The 13,985-nt window shown below is 38.7% G+C and overlaps 1 protein-coding gene across 21 annotated transcripts in view; it reads right to left on the bottom strand.

Annotated features, from left to right (window-relative positions):
* Positions 1-13,985, bottom strand: part of DTNA (dystrobrevin alpha) — a 245,090-nt gene that overhangs the window by 146,403 nt on the left and 84,702 nt on the right. The window contains exon 1 of one of the 21 annotated variants that reach the window (XM_019797929.2): positions 11,041-11,261. The exons of the other annotated variants lie outside the window; for them this stretch is intronic. The gene's annotated coding sequence lies outside the window, so the exon portion shown is untranslated. Of the gene's footprint in view, positions 1-11,040; positions 11,262-13,985 lie in introns of those variants that run through there. 21 annotated transcript variants of the gene reach the window in all.

The following is a 13,985-nucleotide window of genomic DNA, read 5'->3' as shown; positions in this document are numbered from 1 at the left end:
TAATTGCTAGCAGCTCTAAGAATTTACTATATGTCAGGTACTCTGTAAGTACTTTGTAAGTATTATCACCTTACATATAATAGGCTTTATGTAGATTAAGAGTAGGCAAGATGGCATAGTGGTCAAACCCACTAACTACAGCTCTCTTATTAACTGTAAGCCCTTGGGGAGATTAGTTAACCTCTCTGGCCTTGATTTCTTCATGCTTAATCTAAAGGTGATATATAATAAAAGGCTCATGGGATTGTTGTAATGATTAACAGAGATAATAACTATATGCATTCAGTGATTTCTGTGTGCTAGGTATCGTTTTCTATGAGAACAATGAGGATTCATTAACTTAAAATTAAATGAGTAAACTAGGGGTGCCTGGGTGACTCAGTTGGTTAAGCATCTGCCTTCTTCTCAGGTCATGATCCTGGGGTCCTGGGACCCCAAGTAAGGCTCCCTGCTCAGTGGGCAGTCTGCTTCTCTCTTCCTTTGCCCCTCCCCCTGCTTGTGCTTGTGTGTTCTCTCTCTCTCTCAAATGAATAATCTTTAAAAAAAATGAGTAAACTAAACATATTGGGAATAGTATATGGCACTTAGAAAGTGTGCTACTTTATTACATCAGAAAATGCACAGAACACTCATATGCTGTGCTCTGTGTGTCCTCCTGTATGTTTGGGTTTTCCACTGCCATCCAATGTACTGGAAAGAACTACATGGTCAGTACATTGCTATTCTCTGCTATTTCCTCCTCATCCTCTTTGGTTAGTCCTCCTGATAGACAGACTACTGCGGATCCCCTTGGGCAGTACCTGTCTCCTTCTTTTAGCTCTTTATTGTCAAGACAACATTTCACCTCCTCCACTTTATTCTGCATTTCTCAACATGCTTTTCCAACCACAGTGATCATAAGACTTTGGGAGAAATCGAAAGTAACTTCTTGGAAAACAGTGGAGGCCCTGACGCTGGAAGTAACAGCTTCTATTCTCTTCCAATCCATAAATGAACCAGGATATACTGCCAAGAGGAAAAAAAAAAAACAAAACCCACCTCAATGTGCAAAGGCAGGAGAATAATAATGTACCCAAATCAGAAATTCATTTAGAAGACCTGCTTCCACAATGATAAAGGGAATTATGTTCTCTAAGTGAGCTCTAATTATATACTTTAAAAATCCTTATGTGTTGGAAAGAAAAAAAATCACTATATGTCCTTATCAAAGAACATTAAGGTTTTAATGAAAGGGATACTTTCATAAAGGGATAATTTCGTAAATATAAAGTTATATTTCTTTATAACTTCAGTTATAGCACAACTCCAAACAATATTGTGATGTGCCACATGCTTCAAGAACACAGATGACAGTAAGTGGCACTTATTTCCAACAGGATGTTTTATGCAAGTTGGTCTTGTTAGGAAAACTTGCACATTACAAGATAAGCTCTGTTTCCTTGGCTGCAATAATCTTGCTGTAGTGCTTGCATGCAGTAATTGACAATTTTCAAGGGGGCTTAAAAAGTAAGTCAGATGTTCTCTACCTGACTTACTGTAAAGACAGACAATTGGCAAACCACCTCTCAAACTGACTCCTTTTAAAATTCTACTTTTACACCCTGAGCTCAGAACTGCCCTCCTTCATCCTTGTTCTGAACTGCCATTAACTTCTTCACTTATTTCTGTCCATCTAGTGTGGCTTTCCCCTGGTCTATTTTCTACCTTTCTGCTGGTATGACTTTTCTCAGACAGCTTCCCAGAGTATTTGGGATAAAGCAGTTTAAATTCCATAGAAGAGAGATAAGAATACTAGGCAGAAGTGGAAACTCAGAGTGGTTTAACAGGGCTACCTCTGGTCTGACATCCTAGTTTGGCAGTTATTGGCAGTGCAGTTTTCTTTTCAATAAATTAGGGCAGTATTTGCTTCATAGGGTTGTATGAAAAATGCTTGGTCTAATGCCAAGTGACCAGTATGTGGTTACTGCAATGGCAGTGATGATGGTGGTGACAAGGATGTGATGATGATGGTGATGAAGGCAGTGGTGAAGGTGGTGTTGATGGTGGTGGTAATAATGATCTGGTCCCTGAACATCTTCTGAGTTCTACTCTTGTTACATCTTCAGGACTAACTTACATTTTCAGAGATTTCCGAGTCTCACCTTTCCCTGATTTTTCCCAACTGTTCCCTCTCTATAGATCTTCTTTTCCCCAGTCTCCTATTTAATGCTCACTATTTTTAAAGTTTATCCTAATGCTTCCTTCTACACAAACCATTTTCTCACCCTTCTCTGTAACATCTGGTCTGTGTCATATGATTCCTAATCATATTCCAAGGAAACTTTCAATCTGGGGACTCTAGATTGTCTTTATGTTTTCAATGTCAAGTACAGTGTCTGATTGTGAAATAATAGAAAAGAGATAGTGGTCTCTGTCCCTGGGCCCCGGCACAGAGCTCCTAAAATGCTTGTAATTTCCCAAGTGATAAGAATATTAGGAGCATCCTTGTTCTAATATTTGGTCTTTGTCCCTGGCTCCTGATACAGAGCTCCTAAATACGTTGGAATTTTCTAGGTGATAGGAGTGAGTGTGTTTGTTCTGAGGGTGACTCTTGGTGGGCTCCTGGATAGCTTTGGGATGGGGCTTGTCACCAGAAAGACCAACCCATGACCAGAAACTTGGAATGTTCAACTCTTTCCCCATCCTTTAGGGAGAATGATTCATGACTGATTGTGCCAAACTGATGAAGCCTCCATAAAAATCCCAAAAGTGTGGGGTTTGGAGAGCTTCTGGGATGGTGACACACTCATATGACAGGCCAGTGGTGCACCCCAACTCTGAGTGCCTGCCCTCAGAACACTTCTGGAACTCGCCTTGTGTATCTGTTCATCTGGTTCTTCATTGGGATTGTTTCTCATAGTCTTTGTTATACAATAAAACCGGAAACGTGAAGTAAGCGTTTCCTTGAGTTCTGTGAGTTGTTCTAGCAAATGATTGAATCTGAGGAGGGGGTCATGGAAACTTCCAATTTATAACCAATCGCTCAGAAGCACAGGTGATAACCTGGACTTATAACTGGCATCTGAGTGGGGGAGGGGCAGGCAGTCTTGTGAGACTGAGCCCTTCACCTGTGGGATCTGACAGTAACTCCAGGCAGTAGTTAGAACTGTTTGGTGTGGAAAATCCACACATCTGGTGTCAGAAGGGTTGTAAGGGTGGTAGTAGTGTGAGAATAAAGGAAAACAAGTACATTTTTTTTTTTTACACATGAGATATAAATTCAACTTCAGTTTTTTCTTCTTGGTAAATGAAAAAATGAGTGAACATTAGAATTCTTAATGAACAAGGCTAAAGAATATTGAGACCAAGACTTCTCTGAACAATCTTGGACTTACAGTCACAGAATGAAAGGATCTCCCTGTTAAGTATTTCTTTGAAGGAAAGGGAAATTTCACAAAGAATATTCATCTGCTTGTCCTATATCACCCTTATTCATCAGAGATGTTTGAAATAAATCCCACATTAAATAAAAGACCCAATTTGTTTCCTTAATTTTAGAGCCCGACTGTCCAGTAAGACAGTGCTAGTCAGAGATGGCTATTCGAATTTAAATTACTTAGCATTAAATAAAATTAGATATACAGTTCCCCAATGATACTAGTCATATTTTGAGGGCTCAACTACAGGTGATTAGTAGTTACCATTAGACAGCACAGACATAAAACATATTTAGCACCATGGAAGTTTCTTTTTTTAAAAAAAAAAAAATTTATTTATTTATTTTAGAGAGAGACTGCAAGAATGCCTGTGGGCAGGGGGAGGGGCAGAGGGAGAGCAAATTCTCAAGTAGACTCCTTGCTGAGCATGGAACCCAACCCTTGACGCGGGGCTCAATCCCATGACACTGAGATCATGACCTGAGATGAAATCAAGAGTCAGATGCTTAACGGACTGAGCCACCCAGGTGCCCCACCATAGAAGGTTCTACTGACCAACACTGTACTAGATCTCTGCCCATTTCACTACACCTAAAGGCTAGTTTACATTCGAGACCAATTATCCTCTGCTCATCCTTATGCAAGCAGAAATTTCTTCTGAGTAAATTTCAAACAATAATAATTGGGAAGTAAATCCTATCCAAATATTTTACTGTTTTTCTATCAAAGTCAAGGCATTCCAGGTTTTACCATTTGGCATTTCCTTTCGGTGAAATTATAACAATATACCCTCCCTCTTCTACTTTATATGGGAGTTTTTATTTGCAAGATCAGTTGTGAAGACAAATGCAAATAAATGGATAAAGGGATCCACAGATTTTTTTATTTTCTACTCTCTAACATTAGGATTTTAATAATGCCTTATATTTCTATATTTATGTTAATTCAGCTAGTCCATAGCAGCACTCAGGCATTCTGAGTCTTAAGCCAGCCAAGGCCCTTTTCTCTATACTATGCCACCTATTCATGTTTTATCTAAAGAGTAGAGAAGTGGAACAATTCCATAAGCATATAGCCATGTCTTTGACTTCTTACAGCTTTATAGCTGTCAGAACAGAATTATAAGCTGGTGTGTTTTTTACATTTCTCAAATTTTTTTCTTCAGACTGGCTGCCGTTGTTTACACATGAGCACCACAACAATGAAAAACCCTGTAGATATATGTTTAACTATTTATTTTCTTAGGATATTTTTCTTGCAGTAAGATTGTTGGGTCCAAGGGTATGTAATTTTTAAAGACTTTAATACACATTGCCATGTCAACCCTACCCCCTCCAAAAGTAACAATTTGTATTCTCAATAGCACTGTATGTGAGCTCCCATTTTCCACACCCTACCTAACATTGGGTATTATCTACCTCTCTTCCTCCTGCATCTCTCTTCTAAAAATATTTGCTAAGATTAAAATGATATTTTTTTAATTTGTAGGTATTTTTAAAATAATTAGTGAATACAACACCAAAGGCACAATCCACGAAAGAAATAATTGATAAGCTTGGCTTCATTAAAATTAAAACTTCTGCTCTGTGAAAGACAATATCAAGAGAATGAGAAGACAAGCCACAGACTGGGAGAATAAACTTGCAAAAGACACAATAGATAAAGGACTGTTATCCAAAATATACAAAGAACTCTTAAAAATCAACAATAAAAAACAAACCACCCAATTAAAATATGGGCCAATGGCCTAAACAAACACTTTACCAAAGAATATATATAGATGGCAAATAGGCATATGAAAAGATGTGCACATCATATACTACTAGGAAAAGGCAAATTAAAACGAGATACCACTATAGAACTATTAGAATGCTCAAAGTCAAGAACAACAAGAACACCAAATACTAGTGACATACGGACTAACAGGAATACTCATTCATTGCTGGTGGAAATTCAAAATGGTGCAACCACTTAAGAAGACAGTGTGGAAGTTTCTTACAAAACTAAACATACTCTTACTATATGACTCAGCAATCATACTCCTTGTTCTTTCCCAAAGGAGTTGAAAACTTATGTCTACACAAAACCCTGCATACGGATGTTTGTAGCAGCTTAATCATAACTGCCTAAACTTGGAAGCAACCAAGATGTCCTTCAGTAGGTGAATGAATCAATAAACTGTGATAATCCAGACAACGTACTATTATTCAGTGCTAAAAAGAAATGAGCTATCAAGACATAACAAGGTACAAAGGAACCTTAAATGCCTATTACTAAGTAGAGGAAACCAATCTGAGAAGGCTACATACTATATGATTCCAACTATATGACATTCTGGCAAAAGGGAAAACTATGGAGACAATAAAAAGATCAGTGGTTTCCAGGAAAGAAGGTGGAGAAGGGAGAGATAAAGAGGCAGAGCACAGAGGATTTTTAGGGCACTGAAAATACTCTGTGTGATATTATAATAATGGATAGATGTTATACATTTGTCCAGACCCATACAATGGGCAATGTCAAGAGGGAACCATGAGGTAAACTATGCTCTTTGGGCAATTATGATGTATCAGTGCAGGTTCATCCTTGGTAAGAAATGTACAATTCTGGTAAGTCATGTTGATAATGGTAGAAGCTATCCAGGTGTGTAATAACTTTTCATGTAACCATTCCTTTGTGGTTTCTGCCTTTGAAAGCATGCTTTTCTATCTCAAGTTCTGTATTTCCTTCCACTACTTTGATGGATCCACATTATATATTGGAATTGTCAACACTTATGGCATTTTCTTTCATGTGAGGGTAGGTAGAGGCAAAAGATTCTTCTGAGTATACTTTTCTCCAAACAAAGACAAATTAATAGATTTCAGACATAAAATATTGTCATTTATTTAAAACAAATAATTTAAGGGGGCACCTGGGTGGGTCAGTCAGTTAAGCACCTGACACTTGATTTCAGCTCAGGTCATGATCTCAGGGTTGTGAGATTGAGCCCCATGTCAGGCTCCACACTCAGTCTGCTTGAGATTCTCTCTTTCCTTTTCCCTCTGCTCCTCCCCAGCTCATGTGCATGCTCTTTCTCTCTTTCTCTCTCTCTCAAAAAAAGAAAATAATAACTTAAAATTTGAAAAGATGATTAAAATATTGAAATAGCATCAGTAGTGAATATTTGCTAATATGCATACCAGGTAGTGGGGAATTACTATAATAATATCACTCTAAAATTTATCAAGCTAATATTATTATGAGAGTGAAACCAGTTGATTGCTACTTTTCATTATTAAGACAAATTGTTCATTACTAGCCATGAGTTTACTCTTTTACTATCACATACTGCACAATTACAGGTAAGTTTAATCATTATTGATGAAAGCCTCTATCGCTTATTGAACAAAGTCAACATCCTTTATAATAAGCTCTGATAAGAATGTAGCAGACACACCTATTGTTAGTGATTTCTGAATGTTATTAATGGAATTAATTAAATTTGAAAGTAAATATCTGAAAATCATACCACCCATTAGAAATTTCTACCTTTTTTTTAAAAAAAGATTTTATTTATTTATTTGAGAAAGAGAGAGCATGTGGGAGAGTGAACACAAGCGGGGGGGAAGGGTAGAGGGAGAGGGAGAAACAGACTCCCTACTGAGCAGAGAAGCCAATGCGGTACTGGATCCCAGGACCCTTGGATCATGACCTGAGCTAAAGGTACAGGCTTAACCAACTGAGCAACCCAGATGCCCCAGCAATTTCTATTTTCTTTCTAAAAACATTGGCCTTTTACTGCATACAGGGCTTACAGCTTTCTAAGAAAGTCTATTTTATTCTCTGAATTAATCATTATTGCCACTGTCATCATGATCATGATCATGGTGCCATTACTTTTTTTTTTTGTATGAAACATTTAAGAATATTTTTTAAAAAGTCCAATTCTTTTCATGCAAAAATTACATGGTTCTCAATAATAAAATCCACTTTAATGAAGTCATAGGTTTAAAGATTGCAATACCTAAAAATGGTACTTTACTTTAGAAATATTGTCTTGGGGTTCAACAGTTATCACTAATTTTATTGAAGAAGCTATAATAGTCACTATGATTCTTCTTCATCATGACTCTGTTGAACATCTATCTCCTTAATAGAGATGAATGTAGATAATTAGCTGTTTGTCTGAGAGGTTAGGGAGCTCTAGAAATTAAAGCTAAAATGTTAAGAAATACTACCAATCATACAAAATTAACAGTAAAGCATCATTTAAAGAAACATTGACAAAAATATGATTCCATTAAAACACCTTGGCAACATTTCTAATTTAAAACAAGCACATCAAAAATCATTTTGTATCTTAAGAATATAAGTATCAAAACAACTAGAAAAGAAACTTCCATATAGCCATTATGGAAAACAGTGTGGAGGTTTCTCAAAAAACTAAAAATAGAACTACCATATGATCCAGCAATCTCTTTTCTGATTATATCCTCAAAGGAAATTAAGTAAGAACATGGAAGAGATATCTGCACTCCCATGTTCACTGCAGCATTATTCACAATAACCAAGATATGGAAATAATGCATTGTCAACATAAGAATGGATAAAGACACGGTGGTTTATACATACAATGGAATATTTATAAAGGAGATCCTATCATTTGCAACAACATGAATGAACCTAGAAGACATTATACCAAGTGAAATATACCAGACACAGAAAGAAAAATACTGCATATTCTCACTTATATGTGGAATCTGAAAAAGTTGAATACTTTGAAGCAGAGAGTAGAATGGTGGTTCCCAGAGATGGGGAGTTTGGAGAAATGAGGAGATGTTGCTCAGTGGGGACAAATTTGCAGTCATGTGGGATAAATAAGTCTAGAGAGCTAATGTACAGCTTCATGCCTATAGGTAATAATACTGTATACTGCACACTGGAAATTTGCTAAGAAAGTGTGATGGGTATTAAGGTGGGCACGTATTGCATGGTGCACTGGGTGTTATACGCAAGTAATGAATCATGGAACTTTACATCAAAAACTAGGGATGTACTGAATGGTGACTAACATAATATAATAAAAAATATTATTAAAAGAAAAAGAAAAAAAGAAAGTAGATTTCAAGTACTCTCATCACATACCAAAAAGTAGCAACTATGTGAGGAAAAGATACATTAATTAGCTTGAGTGTAGTAATCATTTCACTATGTATATGTGTGTATTGAATCATGTGGTACAACTTAAGTACATAGTTATTTAAAAAAATAAAATTTAAGGGGTTCCTGGGTGGCACAGCGGTTGAGCGTCTGCCTTCGGCTCAGGGCATGATCCCGGCGTTATGGGATTGAGCCCCACATCAGGCTCCTCCGCTATGAGCCTGCTTCTTCCTCTCCCACTCCCCCTGCTTGTGTTCCCTCTCTCGCTGGCTGTCTCTATCTCTGTCAAATAAATAAATAAAATCTTTAAAAAAAATAAATAAAAAAATAAAATTTAGAAGGAGCTTCCATCATATGCACCTCTCAGTTACGTTGACCTGAGAAATGGACATGTACATATGGCCTAGTGTCAGGTGTATAAAGATCACAGAAATCTGGGTACATATTCGTTTTTACATACATCTCACTCTAATGTCTCAGCTGGCTGGTATCTTAGCCCACAGCAGCAAGGACTGAGCCAATAGGAACTATAGGAACTGAAACACTAGGAATTTGTTTTCACTCCATTCTAGAACAGATCTAGGCCTGATCAAGGACTTCAAATATGAGATCGTAGAATGTTAGTACTTTTCAGTAATTCCACCTCATCCACACTACTCCATCTTGTTTCTTTTATATATAAAGATTTAACCCATTCCAGTAGTGCTGGGAAAGAAGCAAGCATGGTTAAGAGATCATTTACACGTTTATCTTTACCTTTCATCTGTCTTTCTTGTGTCCTCTCTTTGTGTCTCTGACTTTCTCTCCCTTCTTCTTTGCCTCCCTCCCTCCTTTATTTTTCATTTAATAAATACCTACCACTTTCTACCTCAGATACTGTCAGTATTGAGAATTTCACGCTTTAAAATATTTTATCAGGTACCATCTTTCACTCCTTCTTGGGAACTTCCTATTCTTAGCTAATAACAACTTATGCTTGTGAAACTATTAGATGTTTCAGAGTTGATGCTCATAGCTTGTTCCATATTCCAAACAACACAGGGTAAAAGGAAAGAATGATTGCAGATACAGCATGGGCATTTTACACATGTTCAGTGTTATTGCGATTGATATTGTTATCAGGGAATAGTTCCCTTTATTTGCAATCATGGCAAAAACATTGTTTTGAAAAGTGATTACAACTCTTTGCTCAAATTTAGAAGATGACCCAGACGTATGAAAACTAGAAAGACTAAGGAAATAGCACAGAAAATCACAGAGCATAAATGGATTTCACAAAATCTGCTTCCCTTTGTGAAGAAAGAGTGCTATATGACCAAACTTGGGATCATTTTCTTGGCTTTTATCCAAATCACTCCAGGGGCAAATAACTGATTTTAGCTAGGATAGTATTTTCAAAAGACTTTCTCTGATGAAAACACTGCAGGTAGAGAGTGAATCCCCTTGAGTAACCCCCGGGGGGCTCTGCTCCTGTTTTCCTTAAGCTTTGTCCCTAAAGCTGCCAGGACAACTTTGTTCTAAGTCGAGAAAAGTTGACTGGGTTAGCCCTGGGCTAAAAAAAAAAAAAATAAAGTAAATCCTAATGTCTTATGAGAAAGACCAACATCAAACATCAGTAGAAACTGTGGAGAAGGAAGCAACATAAGTTATTAGTCAAGACATTTTCTCCTCCTTTAACTTGCTCTCCGTTTATCAAAGCCACTGCTTTTGAAGCGAGCTGCTAGGGGGCCCAGTAAACAATGCAGGAGGAGGCTTCTGAGCTCTGGGAATTGCTGCTTCCCCACCACCCTGCATTGTTTACATTCAGTTCTCCCCAGCCTCTAAGCAAGAGTTCATTTTCTACCAACCCGAATTGTATTTACTTCTATTTTTAAATCCTCCGAAGCACACACAACCACAATGCCCGAAAGAACAGAATACTAATGGAAATAAAATATGTTTTAAAAATTACAGATAACACTGAACTACTCCTGGGAGATGAGGCTGGCAGGAATATGATGCAAGAGGAATAAACGCGCAGATACAATAAACACCCGAAGTAACATGCGGGAGGATTTTGTCCTCCCGTTTAATTTAGTAGAAGAGACAAACAGCTTGGGAGCAACGCCGCTAATCAGGTGTCCTCCCGGAAAGGTGGACCATTTTCAAAGATCAAAGCAAGGAAGCACTTTGCTCAGCTTTACATTGACCTGAAGACACGAATTACTGCATTCTTACTACTTCTTTCCAGTTTTCTTTCTTTGACTTGCACACACACCTTCACACACACTACCAAAGAACGAGAGAAATTCACAACGTTTTAGCCTCTCAAATTAATAAGGGGTGAAGTCGGAGGGGAGGGAGCTGGGGACAGGGAGAGGGTGACAGGAGAAATTTGTCCTGTGCCCATGGAGGGCTGGGGGTGGGGGCGCCCGTGAAATTCCACTCAGCAACTTATGCTCCTGCAACAGAAGAGTTCAGTTTCATAGATCCGGTTGTGCCTTACCTGGTTTTGTAGTGAAATGCACCAACATGCCCCTAATTCTTCCCCTAAAGTACTACATATGCTGAGAGCTACAGTATTTGACCTTACACATTTCCACAGAAGAAACTCCAAAGCAACCTTTAACTTCAATAAAACGCTGTGTTCCTTCTTCCCCTTGTGCTCAACACACAGCAATCTAATACACCGTATCATGTGGGCCGTTGCCATGGCAGCGATGAATCCAGCTGCTGAAACACAAAAGACTGACAGAAAGTTGCCTTTTTCCCCCTCCACCCACCCTGACAAAGTCAGAGGGTTTTTTTTTTTTCGTATGACAAATCTAATTTGAATATGTTTCTGGTGCTGACTCAACTTCGTGAACAAGGAAAAAAAAAGAAGGAAAAACGAATAGGAGAGGTATAAGAATAAGAGGTCCCCAGAAGCATTTAAACGAACGAAATAACTACATGCATTTTTAAGTCGCCACTAATCCCTCAAGAGGCTGATCATTAGCGGCTACTTCTTCCAACCAAGTATTTTTAGACGCCAGTTATGAACTCGATAGAAAAATGCAGCAATGATCTCACAGCTCCTTTAAATATATATATAAAAGTTAAATAATTCAGTCAACACAGATGCTGAAAACACGACATCAGTGTAGGAAGGGCTAGTCTCGAAGTGTTTTCCTAGAGCAAACTTCTAATCACAGCTCAGAGGTGGGAGGTAAAATTCCTCATTTTCTTTTCCTCAAACCCTGTGTTTAACCATTATTTAAGCAGATTAAGTCTTGGTCCTATTTAAAATGATCATAGATTTGGATCTGTGGTGACACAACCTGAGAGAATCCACCAAGCCATACTTGGGGGCTCTGTCTTAAGAATGGGAGTTTTGGAGTTGGGACAACAGCAACTCTGAAGAATCCTGGGACCCCCCCACCCCCGCCCCCCTGCCAAACCCATGACTATATAATTACGATTTAAGGAACCACCTTCACTTTATTCCCAGTACTTTAAGGAAGCCTGACAGGAGGCCTGGGCCACAGGCTTCACCTCGTGTTAGCTGCGGTCCCTCCTTTCCACCATGGATGTCCTTCACAGCTGCCATTCTCCGTCCTCCAGCCAGCAGCTACTCTATCCCTCGGGTCTTGCACTGCCACTCCCCTGCTTCCCCTGCTTTGCTTACTTTCCAAATTTAGCTCATACTTCATAATAATTCATTGACATATCTATTCTCTCTCTTTAGACATGGACTCTCCCAGGAAGGGGAAGGGGATCTTATTCATCTTTCCATACCATGTAACCAGCAAAGGGTTTGGCATAACGTAATGCCCACTGGCTATTACTTGAAAGGATGAAGCAGGGAATGAATGCTTTGTGTCAGCAAGGTGGAGGAAAGCTCGGCTGCTCCAGGGCTATGTTCACAGCATTCCCTGCTGTGGTTCAATCCCTGAGGGGTTTGCACAGCCTCTTCCTTATTATCCCACACTGCAAAGGGAGGCAGGCAAGAGTAGTTCTGAGGAGAAGCAACCACGGAGTCACTTGGATGTGGGTTTGAAATCCAGCTCTCACCCAGACTAACTCTGTGATCTTGGAGAGATCATTTAACCTCGTGAAACCTTGGTTACTCTTCTGCAAAATTTCTACTTTAAAGGGTTATGAAAAAGTATTAAATGAGATAGCCCAAGGAAAATACAAAGCACTGAGCTTGAAGCATAGTAAGTGCTCAATAAATTATCGCTAGTGTTATTTAGCCAAACTCTTTGAGGTTTTTTTTTGGTTTTTTTTTTAAAGATTTATTTATTTATTTATTTATTTATTTATTTATTTATTTATTTGACAGAGATAGGACAGCCAGTGAGAGAGGGAACACAAGCACGGGGAGTGGGAGAGGAAGAAGCAGGCTCATAGCGGAGGAACTTGATGTGGGGCTTGATCCCATAATGGCAGGATCACGCCCTGAGCCGAAGGCAGACACGCAACAACTCTGCCACCCAGGCTCCCCTGTTTATGAGGTTTGAACAAGAGGGACAACAAGAAAGCTCATTGACACCTGACTTGCCCTCACTGATAAAACTGTCATTCTCAACCACATACCCATTTTCAATTATCTGATTCATAATATGGGCATAATACAGTAACCGTTTCAGGCAACTAGGCAGGATTGCTTGCTCCCACTTACAAACCATCTAGAGGAGATGACCAGTCAAAAGGTTTTACATATTCCCAGTATGAAATGGACTGTAAAAAGAGTATTAAAATTGGCAGGTGATTAAAAAAATCTTTTTAATATGAAAAACATGAAGTAAAGCATTTCATTTCGATATTTATATCGCGTTTTCAAGAAGTGGTCTAGATGTTATTTATTAGCAGTTTTTTTTTCAAATTAAAATGGAGTATAGGGGCGCCTGGGTGGCGCAGTCGTTGAGCGTCTGCCTTCGGCTCAGGGCTTGATCCCAGCATTATGGGATCGAGCCCCACATCAGGCTCCTCCGCTATGAGCCTGCTTCTTCCTCTCCCACTCCCCCTGCTTGTGTTCCCTCTCTCGCTGGCTGTCTCTGTCTCTGTCAAATAAATAAAATCTTTAAAAAAAAAAAATGGAGTATAAAGAATTGTCATCATAAAGAGCCTCAGAATAGAAATTATGTACAGAGATCACATTTTTAACAATTTACCAGTGTTGGCTTCACAGCAGCCTTTGAAAGGTCACCTTGATCAGTAGCGAGGCCTGTAAAGGTCTCACCACTACAGACTTTCTAGTTGCTTTTCTCCGCAGTCATCTAACTCAGGAAATTACCAGAGACCAAAGCCAATTGCATGGGAACATTAGCATTAAAATCCCTTTGAAGCCTTAGCCAGGGGTTAAAAAACCAAACAGCAAAAACCAAAAACCAAACAACAACAGCAACAACAACAAAACAAAAACCTGTGTGGAAAAAAAACTTTCATGGCAGAAAGTTGCTGTAAAGA

This window comes from Ailuropoda melanoleuca, chromosome 14 (genome assembly GCF_002007445.2).
Source record: "Ailuropoda melanoleuca isolate Jingjing chromosome 14, ASM200744v2, whole genome shotgun sequence".
Lineage (NCBI taxonomy): Eukaryota > Metazoa > Chordata > Mammalia > Carnivora > Ursidae > Ailuropoda > Ailuropoda melanoleuca.
Note: the sequence above shows the minus strand (reverse complement) of the source record. Positions and strands in the feature narration are given on the sequence as shown.